The sequence below is a fragment of the Onychostoma macrolepis genome, chromosome 11 (assembly GCF_012432095.1).
Source record: "Onychostoma macrolepis isolate SWU-2019 chromosome 11, ASM1243209v1, whole genome shotgun sequence".
In the NCBI taxonomy this organism is placed as follows: domain Eukaryota; kingdom Metazoa; phylum Chordata; class Actinopteri; order Cypriniformes; family Cyprinidae; genus Onychostoma; species Onychostoma macrolepis.
Genome location: NC_081165.1, coordinates 15,561,747 through 15,570,937, shown reverse-complemented (window position 1 = coordinate 15,570,937; position 9,191 = coordinate 15,561,747). Strand labels below are relative to the sequence as shown.

Below are 9,191 nucleotides of genomic sequence, written 5' to 3'. Positions count from 1 at the left end.
CGTTCGTGTCATATACAGGTGCTGGTCATATAATTAGAATATCATCAAAAAGTTGATTTATTTCACTAATTCCGTTCAAAAAATGAAACTTGTATATTATATTCATTCATTACACACAGACTGATATATTTCAAATGTTTATTTCTTTTAATTTTGATGATTATAACTGACAACTAAGGAAAATCCCAAATTCAGTATCTCAGAAAATTAGAATATTATGAAAAGGTTCAATATTGAAGACACCTGGTGCCACACTCTAATCAGCTAATTAACTCAAAACACCTGCAAAGGCCTTTAAATGGTCTCTCAGTCTAGTTCTGCAGGCTACACAATCATGGGGAAGACTGCTGACTTGACAGTTGTCCAAAAGACGACCATTGACACGTTGCACAAGGAGGGCAAGACACAAAAGGTCATTGCAAAAGAGGCTGGCTGTTCACAGAGCTCTGTGTCCAAGCACATTAATAGAGAGGCGAAGGGAAGGAAAAGATGTGGTAGAAAAAAGTGTACAAGCAATAGGGATAACCGCACCCTGGAGAGGACTGTGAAACAAAACCCATTCAAAAATGTGGGGGAGATTCACAAAGAGTGGACTGCAGCTGGAGTCAGTGCTTCAAGAACCACTACGCACAGACGTATGCAAGACATGGGTTTCAGCTGTCGCATTTCTTTGTGTCAAGTCACTCTTGAACAACAGCGTCAGAAGCGTCTCGCCTGGGCTAAAGACAAAAAAGACTGGACTGCTGCTGAGTGGTCCAAAGTTATGTTTTCTGATGAAAGTAAATTTTGCATTTCCTTTGGAAATCAGGGTCCCAGAGTCTGGAGGAAGAGAGGAGAGGCACACAATCCATGTTGATTGAGGTCCAGTGTAAAGTTTCCACAGTCAGTGATGGTTTGGGGTGCCATGTCATCTGCTGGTGTTGGTCCACTGTGTTTTCTGAGGTCCAAGGTCAATGCAGCCGTATACCAGGAAGTTTTAGAGCACTTCATGCTTCCTGCTGCTGACCAACTTTATGGAGATGCAGATTTCATTTTCCAACAGGACTTGGCACCTGCACACAGTGCCAAAGCAACCAGTATCTGGTTTAAGGACCATGGTATCCCTGTTCTTAATTGGCCAGCAAACTCGCCCGACCTTAACCCCATAGAAAATCTATGGGGTATTGTGAAGAGGAAGATGCGATATGCCAGACCCAACAATGCAGAAGAGCTGAAGGCCACTATCAGAGCAACCTGGGCTCTCATAACACCTGAGCAGTGCCACAGACTGATCGACTCCATGCCATGCCGCATTGCTGCAGTAATTCAGGCAAAAGGAGCCCCAACTAAGTATTGAGTGCTGTACATGCTCATACTTTTCATGTTCATACTTTTCAGTTGGCCAAGATTTCTAAAAATCCTTTCTTTGTATTGGTCTTAAGTAATATTCTAATTTTCTGAGATACTGAATTTGGGATTTTCCTTAGTTGTCAGTTATAATCATCAAAATTAAAAGAAATAAACATTTGAAATATATCAGTCTGTGTGTAATGAATGAATATAATATACAAGTTTCACTTTTTGAATGGAATTAGTGAAATAAATCAACTTTTTGATGATATTCTAATTATATGACCAGCACCTGTATACGCCAAAGTCCATTTTTGCGTATCAATACCATGAGTTTTCATTTTTATTTGGCGTAGCCTACTAGTTTTCATGAGACCGGGCTCGTTCTTTGCTCGCTTTCTCTATATAATTTCTTCGTTGCTTGAATAACCGTGGAAATGAAATCATTACAATTAATAGGCCTAACTTACAATGTTTTTAATAGATTGTGTTCACGTTAAATACAGTTTCCGTCATATATTAAACACATTTCATGACATGACACCCATTATATGGCACTTGCCTAAAAAGACGGGTTTTTGATATACGTTATTAACAGATTACACTAACATTAGGTTACTTAACCTATAGTCGTACCCTTACCTTCCACCTGTGGAGAGAGAAAAAAGTTTTCAAATGCCCCCATTGTGTGTGTGTGTATCTAGTATGTATTTCTCATTGTTGTGTATAACAATTCTGGAACTCATAGCTACACAATACTGAAGAAAGGAACAATGGATAAGAAACAAAATTTGTATGCTTGTAGAGTAAAGAAAAACTGTCTCAAGTGCAAACAAACATCTTTGATACTATCAACAGAGCTTACTTCGACCCTTAGGCATGAAAAATCCCTGACCGTCTCTCTCTCTCTCTCTCTCGATACAGTAAATGTTTGTTTTGCTGCTCTCAAACTTCAGCTCTGTTGATTGAAATGTGCTGTAGGGTGGAGCAGAAGCTCAATCCAAACAAGCTGTTGCAGATCTAAGCTGTAGTTCTTACAGAGCCTTACATAGCTAGAGAGCCAAAGCCAAGACCTCATACAGGAGAAGCAGGATCATCCAAGTGTGGAGGAACCTGCTTAAGGATTCCCTCATGCTTCTCATAGGATGTCCATTGAACTTCTTTAGCTTGCTAACTAGGGCTGTAACAGCATCAGTCAACCAGAACATGTCTCTCAGAAAACAAGCCTAAGAAACAAACACATCATCTAATATGCAAATGAGGCCTTTCCAGCAGCCCTGGCACTCCTGCATCTTTCAACAAGGATATCCCAGTGAGAAAACTAGAAATCTGAGCATGGCATCACAAATGACATATTGTCTGTGAAAGATTATGTAGTGAGGGACATATGGTACTTAAAATAACAGTAAACAGCAAGCTATGTTGGATAAACAAATATGGAATAATTCAGATTTTTTTTAATGATTTTGAAAGAAGCCTATTATCCTCAGCCATGCAGCATTTATCGATAGAAAAATACAGTAAAACAGTAATATTGTGATTTTTTTTGTTGTTGTTGTTGAATATGTTTTAAAATATAATTTATTCATGTAATGGCAAAGCTGATTTTCAGCAGCCATTACTCCAGTCGTCAGTGTCACATGATCTTTCACAAAATTATTTTAAAATGCTAATTTGGTGCTCAGTTATTATGAATTATTATTCATGCTCAATTATTAATAATGGTAGTGATTATTATGATGTTGAAATTATTTTTTATTTAGCTGATTATTATTTTCATAGAAACTGATAGATTTATTTTTTTTAAGGATTATCTGATGAATAGAAATGTTTTAACAACATTGAACATTGAATTTGAATTAATTTAGTTTAATTTTATTTAATTTTTTGGGGGTGATATTATAAATGTCTTTACTGCCGCTTTTGATCAATTCAGTGCATCCTTGTTGAATAAAAGTATCAATTTATAAAAATAAATAAATAAATAATGGCTACTAAAACTTAAAGTGCCCCTATTATGCCATTTTTAAGGTTGCTAATATTGTCTTATGAGTCTCCTAAAGCAGGTTTACATGCATGCAAGGTCTAAAATCACTTTTGTTTTCTCAAAAAATAGGTTTAATTTTACCTAATTTCTAAATGATTCGTAAAAGACTCGTGCGAAGCAGTTCAAAGAATCAGTCTCTCTAAACCCCTCCTTTCCGTGAGCCCTCACTGCTGTGATTGGTCAGATGGCGCAGTCCTTTGTGATTGGTCTACCGCGTACAGAGCGAATGACAGCCCATGGGCGGACATTATGCAAATGTTTTACTTCGTGACGTACAGCCACGAAGTTTAAATTCTGATAATATTTAATCATTACTGTTGTTAATGTATTATTGATTAAATAAATGCGGCATTGGTGAGCATGAGATACTTTTAAAAATATTACAAAAAATAAATAAATAAAATAATCCAGTTTGCCACTTAAGTGAAAACAAATCCAAATGTGTTTAATTTTACTTAATATAATATAGTACAAGTAAAACCTATCCAGGTGTTCCTCTGTAGATGTCCAGGAATTTAAGCCCCTCTCTATTTCTCCATGTGTGTCAAAGCTACAGCTCCAAGACTTTCCCATTGTGCAAATGCTGGTTTTCAAAGAGATTATAGCAAGTATCTGTCAGGGGCAGAATTGCATGGATATTATGCATGTTGAGGGCAGGCTTGTAACAGTGCCAGCAGGAAAAACGTTGCAGCAAGTCCACACTATCACTCCAGATTAGGAGCAACTTGGGAAAATGGGACGTTTCCCAGCTCCAGGGTGTGACCAGGTTGAGCCAGCTACAGCAGCGGTGAGGTTGCAACAATTTACATCATGCAGACATCCAACTACCACGCCGAATACCATCCTGATTGATGACACGGTTTTTAATTTCAAATAAATTGAATGCATAATAAATATATATCACTGTATACAGTTTTCCAATTAAGACTGCAGGTGACCTAAATAATACACATTTTACACAAAATCACAAATTATATAATGTTTTACATCAAGAAAATGAAGATACTTTTAAGATTATAAAAAAAATATTTTTGTATTTTGACAATTAAGCATGTTTCCCCCCACATTTACCATGTTTCATTTTAAAGTTTTTATCCTAAAATAAATGGTGATTAAAATTATATTATCATTATCATCAGAGTAAATACAGTAAACATAGAGTAAATACAGTAACTTTATATACATATATATTATTTAATTTAAACAAAAAGCTATTAAGAATTTTCAAGTGAACCAAATAACACATATCTTACTTTTGTAATAATATTGAAACCTCCCTATGAAACTTTGCTTTAATTAAATTAATTTAGTCTCCAATTAACTTATATTTTTAGCAGACCTAATAGGCCACTAAACTGACCAGCAAATACAATAAAATTAAAAAATGCCTTTGAGCTTTCAATCACAGAACTGAAAGAACTGAATCACTGCCTGAGTCACAATGGGAAAATATTGTTTGCCACAGAGCACAGCATACATTATGGTAATATCCATGAATAATACTTCCAAAATAACAAGGCAAATTAAATAAAGTCATAAAATAATGATTTAAAGTGAGCTAAACAATAAACCATAATATATTCGTCCACAACACTAAATCATTGCCATTTTATAAACTCTTAACTACAGGATGTCTGAAAAGCTTACATGCTAGACCACATATTCTCCTAAACAGGAAAGTAATGAAAGCAATATTTTGTCATGGCGTTGCCTTACAAGCTTCATTGGAATGGTATATTTACTGGGTGTTTACTGTTATTACTACTTGCAGAAGCTTTGGTCAGATAGAAAGGCGCTAACTGGCCCTTCACCAAATGATTCAAGTTGCTTTTAACATCATTTATAGCTGCCACAATCGATTAGTAAAGCTCTGCTGGAAGAAGTTGTGTGAGGGATGCTATGAAGATTATCTAGGATAATAGCAGACAAGACTGAAAATGTGGGCACGTAGAATATTTGCTCTTCTAAGGAAAAGAAAGATCCCATAAAGCCATATTTTCATTTGGGACAAATATTGTTTTTTAAATGACATTTTTACATCATTTTCTTTTAAATATCACTGATGCTTCTATGGAAACCAGTTTCCACCTAGAGTAAACAAATAAAACAACGAACATTTGAGATTTAAGTCACTTTATGATATATAAAGTTGCAATTGTGAGAGATAAAGCCACAATTACGAGAAAAAAAAAAGTGTGAATTATGAGAAAGTGGAAATTACCTTTTTCCTTTTACTCTGTCAAAAATGGACTTCAGTATGATTTAGCTTTCAACTATATTTTTTTTATTTTCTGATAAAAGTTTCCAAAAATGTTTAAGGGCAAGTGTGATGAAAGAGAAAATCCTTTGAGAAATTATACTGTACAATACATACAAAAGCACAGCCTGAACCAAACTCGAGGGGCCCTTTTTTAATATGTGTTATCTCCCTCTGGACTGGGCAACCGTCAATTTTTTGGTTTGTTTGTTTTTTATCTATTTTTTCTAGATATTTGTTCCAGGTATCTTTGCAGAAAAACAGCATGGTGGCCACATTCCATCAGAAAACATTATTTTACAGCCAATCCGTTTTGCGTCAGAAAGAACACAGCTTTACGTGCTAATGAAAACTAGCTTCCAAACTGTTTTTTTCTTACATCTTTAAAGTTGAGCTCTCATTCCAGTTTTTATTTAATTTATTTTTTTCACCATCCTACCCTCAACTCACCTGGGATCCGAAAATGCATGCTGGAAACGCCATCGAACACTCGTAAATCGTTTCAATGGCTTATAAAAATGGCAAAAACTATAGTCCAATGCAGATTGCTGAGCTATAGGCACGCCTCAAGATCAAATGGCCCTTTTCCCCTTTCTATGAGTGCTTTGCCTGCATTAGATCTAGCTGACTTTGATCTCTCTCTCTTTCTTGCTCTCACTCTCTGTCATCATAACTATATTAGTGGGGTTGCCATTTTCTTCCCTTTATTCTATCAGGCTCCCTTCACTGCAGGGAACAGACCTTGTCACCCAGTTCCTCTCCATTTTATGTTGATAGTAAGCAATAACAGCATATGAATGTGTGCAGTGGCCTGCAACACCATTAATCCAAAAAAAAAAAAAAAAGTGTTCTACATATTCAGCATGCTTCTTTAATTTTCCACTACTGACAAATTGAGATAATGGCAAGCCATATATAATGGGCCTAAAGCTTATTTTCACATTAAATTGGGGTTCTTCTTATGCAATGTTATTAGAACTGAAATAAACTATCGATAATGAAAAAAACAACAGTTGCATTGCATTGTGTATTAGAAAGAAAAGGCAGTCAGGATGCACCAAGCTACTTTTTACATAATTGTACGTGTCTTATTTCGGAGTAAAGGAAATAAAGCATACATCAAACTCACTTTTTTTATGCCATATCTCAACCCGCAGTTCTCCCTGGATAAGACGGATTTAAGATAGTATATATGTAAATCACCTACACTATATTACAGCGCTGAGTCAGGAAAAGTATTTTTGTCCTCCAACAAAAATCTTACTTTTGTACTGGTTTAGGAATATGATCACAAACTGGGCCTGACAGCAATTAAGCAAACTGCAAAACACTTTGAGATCAGAATTCTACAGAGATACAACACAGATATTCATAAGGAGGTTTGCTGTTCTCCTCCTTTCACCAGCTTTCCATCTTAATGTCAAGCAGTTGGAAGCCTACTATCACTGCTCGCCTCATAACCATTTTAGCTCTTTGAAGCCAAGACAGAAAATAGCTCAAAATGGCTCTGTATCATAAAGCATTAATTTGATCATCCAATACTGCTTCCTCTTCTGAAGGGTAATTTAGGTAAGAGATTTTCATGTTTTCTTGTTTGCCAGCCACTTTCAATTTTCCCGAGGACCTTTGGAACGGTCAACTATGGAATCCGCCTCCATCCTTCAGATGATTGCTTCCGGACTGATGTGTAACTGAGAACAATACTGTGATTTGTTCAAGTTTTGTGCCTGAGGAGAAATCAGAAGCGGTTTAATTGACTTTCAAAACAGGTATTGTATATGTTGAGAGATAGAATTAATACCCAGATATCTTGGTGCAAATACACAACATATTTCAGTCTTCTTCTCTGAGCCATACAACACAACCAAGACACCTGCTGTGATTACAAGATCAGTTAAATTGGTTAAGAGAGAGTTTACAAGTAACCAGAGGCTGATCCGGTCTCCAGTAACTCTAATGCTCACACTCAGCCAGAATCGAGCCGGCACATAACCGTATGTTGAAGAGGACAGCATAAGTCACATATAAGTCTTTATGAATTCAACACTTGGAAGACAGACACTCTCAAAGTATTTGATCACGAACATCCATGGAATTCTTAACTTTGATCTTTAAGTCAAGTGCCCTCTAGGAATACAAAATGTCTCCAGCTACCATAGACTATAATAACAAAGGACACACATTATATTCTGACCTCTGCCGATGGAGGGGTATGAATGGACATTTAAGTAGCTTAACCTTTACAAAAGTGAAACACTACCGAGACATTTTCAGTGGAACATCAACCGACCCAAAATGTCCAAAATGGCAAACCACTCACTGAAGTAGCTCACTGTGAGCAGATCAGCTTAGTAGTTTATAAAGAAATAGTTTAAAGAGAGAGAGAGAGAGAGAATTCTAACTTTACTTACCTTCTTATTGTTCAAACCACATCCTTCTTTCTTCCCTGGTACACATAAGAAGTTTTGAAGCTCCAAAAAGGACACAAAAGCAGAACAGAGACACTATAAATGTAGTGCATACAACGCATGCACTATATTTTAAGTAGTTTTTAATTATTTATTTTGTAAGGAACAGGAAATGTAAGGGTATGCTCACATTTAGTTTGGTTCTGGTTCTGGTTCTGGTCTGAGCCCCCTAAAAAAATGATACATTTAGTCCTGGTTCACTTAGGATCACCTGTCTTTGGTCATTTTAAATGACCTAAGACACAGTACTGAACACTCGCAGTACACACTAAGGTTTTGGATGGCAGCATTCACATTTATTCAAATTAACCATTTTTAACTGAACCAAACCTGCCATGTGTGAATACACCCCAAATCAATATTTACATTTTATCTTGAAGATGTGACTTGACAACCAGTCGCCATTCATATGGGAAGCATGGACATCTACTAGTTAACTCCTTTTTTGTTACAGAAAAAAAGGAGATACAGCACAGGTTTCAAAAGACATGAGGCTGAGTAAATTTTGTCAGTATTATAATTGTTATTATTAATGCTTAATATTCCTTTAAGTGTTTTTCGGCCAGTCACTATATTTCTCCTCATCTAGGCGAGGCAGAACTGGGAGATGCATAAATACCTTGAAAGCTACATCAGATGGCCTATGGGTTGATCAACTGGGACAAAATTGCAACTGGCATGCTGCACAGCTTTATTACCAATCAAATTGAATTTACTTGTTATCACAGTAAAAAAAAAAAAACATTCAGCAAATAATCATAAATCCAAATAGATTTTCTAAAAAATTGCATTCACACAAACAAACAAGCTGCAGGGAAAGGTGCCAGGATTTTAATATCAAACCACAGACCAAGTGGGAAATGATTCCTTGGCTTCCTTCGTGTCCATAGATCTGGAAATCCTCTGGAAGAACTGGACTCACTAAGAAAGATTAATAGTGCTTTTCTTTGGAACTAATTAGGCAAAGTCCTTCAGGGGTTAAGTTGAAAAATCCAGGTTCAAGCTAACCGTGTTAGCAGCAGTTACAGAACATTTGGACATGGATGAAAAGCATAGAGCTGGAAGGAGTAGCCGGAAGGATGTGACGCTT

The 9,191-nt window shown here is 36.3% G+C and overlaps 1 long non-coding RNA gene across 1 annotated transcript; it reads right to left on the bottom strand.

Moving 5' to 3' along the window:
• Window positions 1-4,238: 4,238 nt before the first annotated feature.
• LOC131549067 (uncharacterized) lies at window positions 4,239-8,253 on the bottom strand. Its single transcript, XR_009273325.1, has 3 exons — window positions 8,045-8,253; window positions 7,435-7,509; window positions 4,239-7,360 (listed from the first exon to the last, which is right to left on the bottom strand). It is a non-coding gene; the product is annotated as an uncharacterized LOC131549067 (long non-coding RNA).
• Between the last annotated feature and the right edge of the window lie 938 nt (window positions 8,254-9,191).